Raw genomic sequence first — 7744 nt, 5'->3', positions numbered from 1 at the left:
AGCGGCTGCCCAAAGAGGTTTCCAACGAGGCACGGCTTTCCCTCCTGGCTCTTCGGGTGTGGGAGCTGTCGCCAGAGCCGCGGCCCTACCGGAAAATGCTTCGCAGCCTGGCGCAGGTGGCGCCACGGCCGCCGGAAAGCCCGCAGCCCCACAGGCTGTGGGGCCACGCGAGCGGCTGCCAAAGAGCTTTCCAAGGAGGCACGGCTTTCCCTCCTGGCTCTTCGGGCGTGGGAGCTGTCGCCAGAGCCGCGGCCCTACCGGAAAATGCTTCGCAGGCTGCGCGCGGCGGCGCCACGTGGGCGCCGGTGTCACCGAGGCTAACGGCCACCGGAAAGCCCGCAGCCCCACGGGCTGTGGGGCCACGCGAGCGCGGCTGCCAAAGAGCTTTCCAAGGAGGCACGGCTTTCCCTCCTGGCTCTCGGGCGTGGGAGCTGTCGACACAGCCGCGGCCTACCGGAAAATGCTTCGCAGGCTGGCGCGGCGGCGCCACGTGGGCGCTGGTGTCGCCGAGGCTGACGGCCGCCGGAAAGCCCGCAGCCCCACGGGCTGTGGGGGCCACGCGAGCGGCTGCCAAAGAGCATTCCAACGAGGCACGGCTTTCCCTCCTGGCTCTTCGGGCGTGGGAGCTGTCGCCAGAGCCGCGGCCCTACCGGAAAATGCTTCGCAGGCTGGCGCGCGGCGGCACCACGTGGGCGCCGGTGTCGCCCGAGGCTGACGGCCGCCAGAAAGCCCGCAGCCCCACGGGCTGTGGGGCCACGCGAGCGGCTGCCAAAGAGCTTTCCAACGAGGCATGGCTTTCCCTCCTGGCTCTTTGGGCGTGGGAGCTGTCGCCAGAGCCGCGGCCCTACCGGAAAATGCTTCGCAGGCTGTCGCGTCGGCGTCAGGTGGGGGCCGGTGTCGCCGAGGCTGACGGCCGCCGGAAAGCCCGCAGCCCCACGGGCTGTGGGGCCACGCGAGCGGCTGCCAAAGAGGTTTCCAACGAGGCACGGCTTTCCCTCCTGGCTCTTCGGGCGTGGGAGCTGTCGCCAGAGCCGTGGCCCTACCGGAAAATGCTTTACAGGCTGTCGCGGCGGCGCCACGTGGGCGCCGGTGTCGCCGAGGCTGACGGCCCGCCGCAAAGCCCCGCAGCCCCACGGGCTGTGGGGCCACGCGAGCGCCTGCCAAAGAGCTTTCCAACGAGGCACGGCTTTCCCCTCCTGGCTCTTCGGGCGTAGGAGCTGTCGCCAGAGCCGCGGCCCTACCCGAAAATGCTTCGCAGGCTGGCGTGGCGGCGCCACGTGGGCGCCGGTGTCGCCGAGGCTGACGCGCCGCCGGAAAGCTCGCAGCCCCACGGGCTGTGGGGCCACGCGAGCGGCTGCCAAAGAGCTTTCCAAGGAGGCACGGCTTTCCCTCCTGGCTCTTCGGGCATGGGAGCTGTCGCCAGAGCCGCGGCCCTACCGGAAAATGCTTCGCAGTCTGGCGCTGGGGGCGCCACGTGGGCGCCAGTGTCGCCGAGGCTGACGGCCGCCGGAAAGCCCGCAGCCCCACGGGCTGTGAGGCCACGCGAGCTGCTGCCAAAGAGCTTTCCAAGGGAGGCACGGCTTTCCCTCCTGGCTCTTCGGGCGTGGGAGCTGTCGCCAGAGCCGCGGCCCTACCGGAAAATGCTTCGCAGTCTGGCGCGGCGGCGCCACGTGGGCGCCGGTGTCGCCGAGGCTGATGGCCGCCGGAAAGCCCGCAGCCCCACGGGCTGTGGGGCCACGCGAGCGGCTGCCAAAGAGCTTTCCAACGAGGCACGGCTTTCCCTCCTGGCTCTTCGGGCATGGGAGCTGTCGCCAGAGCCGCGGCCCTACCGGAAAATGCTTCGGAGGCTGGCGCGACGTCGCCACGTGGGCGCCGGGTGTCGCCGAGGCTGACGGCCGCCGGAAAGCCCGCAGCCCCACGGGCTGTGGGGCCACGGCGAGCGGCTGCCAAAGAGCTTTCCAACGAGGCACGGCTTTCCCTCCTGGCTTCTTCGGGCGTGGGAGCTGTCGCCAGAGCCGCGGCCCTACCGGAAAAATGCTTCGCAGGCTGGCGTGGCGGCGCCACATGGTCGCAGGTGTCGCCGAGGCTGACGGCCGCCGGAAAGCCCGCAGCCCCACGGGCTGTGGGGCCACCCGAGCGCCTGCTAAAGAGCTTTCCAATGAGGCACGGCTTTCCCTCCTGGCTCTTCGGGCGTGGGAGCTGTCGCCAGAGCCGCGGCCCTACCGGAAAATGCTTCGCAGGCTGGCGCGATGGCGCCACGTGGGCGCCGGTGGCGCTGAGGCTGACGGCCCGCCGGAAAGCCCGCAGTCCCACGGGCTGTGGGGCCACGCGAGCGGCTGCCAAAGAGCTTTCCAAGGAGGCACGGCTTTCCCTCCTGGCTCTTCGGGCGTGGGAGCTGTCGCCAGAGCCGCGGCCCCTACCGGAAAATGCTTTGCAGGCTGGCGCGGCGGCGTCACGTGGGCGCCGGTGTCGCCGAGGCTGACGGCCGCCGGAAAGCCCGCAGCCCCACAGGCTGTGGGGCCACGCGAGCGGCTGCCAAAGAGCTTTCCAACGAGGCACGGCTTTCCCTCCTGGCTCTTCGGGCGTGGGAGCTGTCGCCAGAGCCACGGCCCCTACCGGAAAATGCTTCGCAGGCTGGCGTGGCGGGGCCATGTGGGCGCCCGTGGCGCCGAGGCTGACGGTCGCTGGAAAGCCCGCAGCCCCACGGGCTGTGGGGCCATGCGAGCGGCTGTCAAAGAGGTTTCCAACGAGGCACGGCTTTCCCTCCTGGCTCTGTCGGGCGTGGGAGCTGTCGCCAGAGCCGCGGCCCTACCGGAAAATGCTTCGCAGGCTGGCGTGGCGGGGGCCACGTGCGCGCCAGTGTCGCCGACGCTGACGACTGCCGGAAAGACTGCAGCCCCACGGGCTGTGGGGCCACGGCGAGCGGCTGCCAAAGAGCTTTCCAAGGAGGCACGGCTTTCCCTCCTGGCTCTTCGGGCGTGGGAGCTGTCGCCAGAGCCGCGGCCCCTACCGGAAACTCCTTCGCAGGCTGGCGTGGCGGCGCCACGTGGTCGCAGGTGTCGCCGAGGCTGACGGCCGCCGGAAAGCCCGCAGCCCCACGGGCTGTGGGGCCAACGCGAGCGCCTCCTAAAGAGCTTTCCAATGAGGCAAGGCTTTCCCTCCTGGCTCTTCGGGCGTGGGAGCTGTCGCCAGAGCCGCGGCCCTACTGGAAAATGCTTCGCAGGCTGGCGCGATGGCGCCACGTGGGCGCCGGGTGGCGCGAGGCTGACGGCCGCCAGAAAGCCCGCAGTCCCACGGGCTGTGGGGCCACGCGAGCGGCTGCCAAAGAGCTTTCCAACGAGGCACGGCTTTCCCTCATGGCTCTTCGGGCGTGGGAGCTGTCGCCAGAGCTGCGGTCCTACCGGAATATGCTTCGCAGGCTGGCGCGCGGCGGCGCCACCTGGGCGCCAGTGGCGCCGAGGCTGACGTCCGCCGGAAAGCCCGCAGGCAGGCTTTCCCTCCTGGCTCTTCGGGCGTGGGAGCTGTCGCCAAGAGCCGCGGCCCTACCGGAAAATGCTTCGCAGGCTGGCGCGAAGTGGCGCCACGTTGGCGCCGAGTGTCGAGCCGAGAGGCTGACGGCAGCCGGAAAGCCCGCATCCCCACGGGCTGTGGGGCCACGCGAGCGGCTGTCAAAGGGGTTTCCAAGGAGGCACGGCTTTCCCTCCTGGCTCTTCGGGCGTGGGAGCTGTCGCCAGAGCCGCGGCCCTACCGGAAAATGCTTCGGAGGCTGGCGCGGCGTCGCCACGTGGGCGCCGGTGTCGCCGAGGCTGACGGCCGCGCGGAAAGCCCGCAACCCCACGGGGCTTGTGGGGCCACGTGAGCGGCTGCCAAAGAGCTTTCCAAGGAGGCACGGCTTTCCCTCCTGGCTCTTCGGGCGTGGGAGCTGTCGCCAGAGCCGCGGCACTACCGGAAAATGCTTCACAGGCTGGCACAGCGGATCGCCACGTGGGCGCCGGTGTCGCCGAGGCTGACGGCCGCCGGAAAGCCCGCAGCCCCCACGGGCTGTGGGGCCACGCGAGCGGCTGCCAAAGAGCTTTCCAACGAGGCACGGCTTTCCCTCCTGGCTCTTCGGGCGTGGGAGCTGTCGCCAGAGCCGCGGCCCCTACCGGAAAATGCTTCGGAGGCTGGCGACGGGCGGCGCCACGTGGGCGCCGATGGCGCCGAGGCTGACGGCCGCCGGAAAGCCCGCCAGGCCCACGGGCTGTGGGGCCACGCGAGCGGCTGCCAAAGAGCTTTCCAAGGAGGCACGGCATTCCCTCCTGGCTCTTCGGGGCATGGGAGCTGTCGCCAGAGCCGCGGCCCCTACCGGAAAATGCTTCGCAGGCTGGCGTGGCGGCGCCACGTGGGCGCCGGTGTCGCCGAGGCTGACGGCCGCCGGAAAGCTCGCAGCCCCACGGGCTGTGGGGCCACGCGAGCGGGCTGCCAAAGAGCTTTCCAAGGAGGCACGGCTTTCCCTCCTGGCTCTTCGGGCATGGGAGCTGTCGCCAGAGCCGCGGCCCTACCGGAAAATGCTTCGCAGTCTGGCGCGGGGGCGCCACGTGGGCGCCAGTGTCGCCGAGGCTGACGGCCGCCGGAAAGCCCGCAGCCCCACGGGCTGTGAGGCCACGCGAGCTGCTGAGCCAAAGAGCTTTCCAAGGAGGCACGGCTTTCCCTCCTGGCTCTTCGGGCGTGGAGCTGTCGCCAGAGCCGCGGCCCTACCGGAAAATGCTTCGCAGGCTGGCGCGGTGGCGCCACGTGGGCGCCGGTGTCGTCGAGGCTGACGGCCGCCGGAAAGCCCGCAACCCCAGGGGCTGTGGGGCCACGCGAGCGGCTGCCAAAGAGCTTTCCAACGAAAGCACGGCTTTCCCTCCTGGCTCTTCGGGCGTGGGAGCTGTCGCCAGAGCCGCGGCCCCTACCGGAAAATGCTTCGGAGGCTGGCGCGGCGTCGCCACGTGGGCGCCGGTGTCGCCGAGGCTGACGGCCGCCGGAAAGCCCGCAGCCCCACGGGCTGTGGGGCCACGCGAGCGGCTGCCAAAGAGCTTTCCAAGGAGGCACGGCTTTCCCTCCTGGCTCTTCGGGCGTGGGAGCTGTCGCCAGAGCCGCGGCCCTACCGGAAAAATGCTTCACAGGCTGGTTTGGCGGCGTCACGTGGGCGCCGGTGTCGCCGAGGCTGACGGCCGCCGGAAAGCCCGCAGCCCCACAGGCTGTGGGGGCCACGCGAGCGCTGCCAAAGAGCTTTCCAACGAGGCACGGCTTTCCCTCCTGGCTCTTCGGGCGTGGGAGCTGTCGCCAGAGCACGGCCCTACCGGAAAATGCTTCGCAGGCTGGCGTGGCGGGGCCATGTGGGCGCCCGTGGCGCGAGGCTGACGGTCGCTGGAAAGCCCGCAGCCCCACGGGCTGTGGGGCCATGCGAGCGGCTGTCAAAGAGGTTTCCAACGAGGCACGGCTTTCCCTCCTGGCTCTTCGGGCGTGGGAGCGCTGTCGCCAGAGCCGCGGCCCTACCGGAAAATGCTTCGCAGCAGGCTGGCGTGGCGGGGGCCACGTGCGCGCCAGTGTCGCCTGACGCTGACGACTGCCGGAAAGACTGCAGCCCCACGGGCTGTGGGGCCACGCGAGCGGCTGCCAAAGAGCTTTCCAAGGAGGCACGGCTTTTCCCTCCTGGCTCTTCGGGCGTGGGAGCTGTCGCCAGAGCCCGCGGCCCTACCGGAAACTCCTTCGCAGGCTGGCGTGGCGGCGCCACGTGGTCGCAGGTGTCGCCGAGGCTGACGGCCGCCGGAAAGCCCGCAGCCCCACGGGCTGTGGGGCCACGCGAGCGCCTGCTAAAGAGCTTTCCAATGAGGCAAGGCTTTCCCCTCCTGGCTCTTCGGGCGTGGGAGCTGTCGCCAGAGCCGCGGCCCTACTGGAAAATGCTTCGCAGGCTGGCGCGATGGCGCCACGTGGGCGCCGTGGTGGCGCCGAGGCTGACGGCCGCCAGAAAGCCCGCAGTCCCCACGGGCTGTGGGGCACACGCGAGCGGCTGCCAAAGAGCTTTCCAACGAGGCACGGCTTTCCCTCATGGCTCTTCGGGCTGGGCGTGGGAGCTGTCGCCAGAGCTGGCGGTCCTACAGGAATATGCTTCGCAGGCTGGCGCGGCGGCGCCACCTGGGCGCCAGTGGCGCCGAGGCTGACGTCCCGCCGGAAAGCCCCGCAGGCCCACGGGCTGTGGGGCCACGCGAGCGGCGGCTGCCAAGGAGCTTTCCAACGGAGGCACGGCTTTCCCTCCTGGCTCTTCGGGCGTGGGAGCTGTCGCCAGAGCCGCGGCCCTACCGGAAAATGCTTCGCAGGCTGGCGCTTGGTGGCGCCACGTTGGCGCCGGGTGTCGCCGAGGCTGACGGCAGCCGGAAAGCCCGCATCCCCCACGGGCTGTGGGGGCCACGCGAGCGGCTGTCAAAGGGGGTTTCCAAGGAGGCACGGCTTTCCCTCCTGGCTCTTCGGGCCGTGGGAGCTGTCGCCAGAGCCGCGGCCCTACCGGAAAATGCTTCGGAGGCTGGCGCGGCGTCGCCAACGTGGGCGCCGGTGTCGCCGAGGCTGACGGCCGCCGGAAAGCCCGCAACCCCACGGGCTGTGGGGCCACGTGAGCGGCTGGCCAAAGAGCTTTCCAAGGAGGCACGGCTTTCCCTCCTGGCTCTTCGGGCGTAGGGAGCTCTCGCCAGAGCCGCGGCCCTACCGGAAAATGCTTCACAGGCTGGTTTGGCGGCGCCACGTGGGGCGCCTCGGTGTCGCCGAGGCTGACGGCCGCCGGAAAGCCCGCAGCACCCACAGGCTGTGGGGCCACGCGAGCGGCTGCCAAAGAGCTTTCCAAGGAGGCACGGCTTTCCCTCCTGGCTCTTCGGGCGTGGGAGCTGTCGCCACAGCCGCCGGCCCTACCGGAAAATGCTTCGCAGGCTTGCGTGGTGGGGCCATGTGGGCGCCCGTGGCGCCGAGGCTGACGGCCGCCGGAAAGCCCGCAGCCCCACGGGCTCTGGGGCCACGCCGAGCGCCTGCTAAAGAGCTTTCCAAGGAGGCACGGCTTTCCCTCCTGGCTCTTCGGGCGTGGGAGCTGTCGCCAGAGCCGCGGGCCCCTACCGGAAAATGCTTCGCAGGCTGGCGCGATGGCGCCACGTGGGCGCCGGTGGCGCCGAGGCTGACGGCCGCCGGAAAGCCCCGCAGGCCCCACGGGCTGTGGGGCCACGCGAGCGGCTGCCAAAGAGCTTTCCAACGAGGCACGGCTTTCCCTCCTGGCTCTTCGTGCGTGGGAGCTGTCGCCAGAGCTGCGGCCCTGCCGGAATATGCTTCGCAGGCTGGCGCGGCGGCGCCACCTGGGCGCCAGTGGCGCCGAGGCTGACGGCCGCCGGAAAGCCCGCAGGCCCACGGGCTGTGGGGCCACGCGAGCGGCTGCCAAAGAGGTTTCCAACGAGGCACGGCTTTCCCTCCTGGCTCTTCGGGCGTGGGAGCTGTCGCCAGAGCCGCGGCCCTACCGGAAAATGCTTCGCAGGCTGGCGCGGTGGCGCCACGTGGGCGCCGGTGTCGTCGAGGCTGACGGCCGCCGGAAAGCCCGCAACCCCAGGGGCTGTGGGGCCACGCGAGCGGCTGCCAAAGAGCTTTCCAACGAAGCACGGCTTTCCCTCCTGGCTCTTCGGGCGTGGGAGCTGTCGCCAGAGCCGCGGCCCTACCGGAAAATGCTTCGGAGGCTGGCGCGGCGTCGCCA

This window comes from Rissa tridactyla, unplaced genomic scaffold, assembly GCF_028500815.1.
Source record: "Rissa tridactyla isolate bRisTri1 unplaced genomic scaffold, bRisTri1.patW.cur.20221130 scaffold_241, whole genome shotgun sequence".
In the NCBI taxonomy this organism is placed as follows: Eukaryota; Metazoa; Chordata; class Aves; order Charadriiformes; family Laridae; genus Rissa; species Rissa tridactyla.
Note: the sequence above shows the minus strand (reverse complement) of the source record.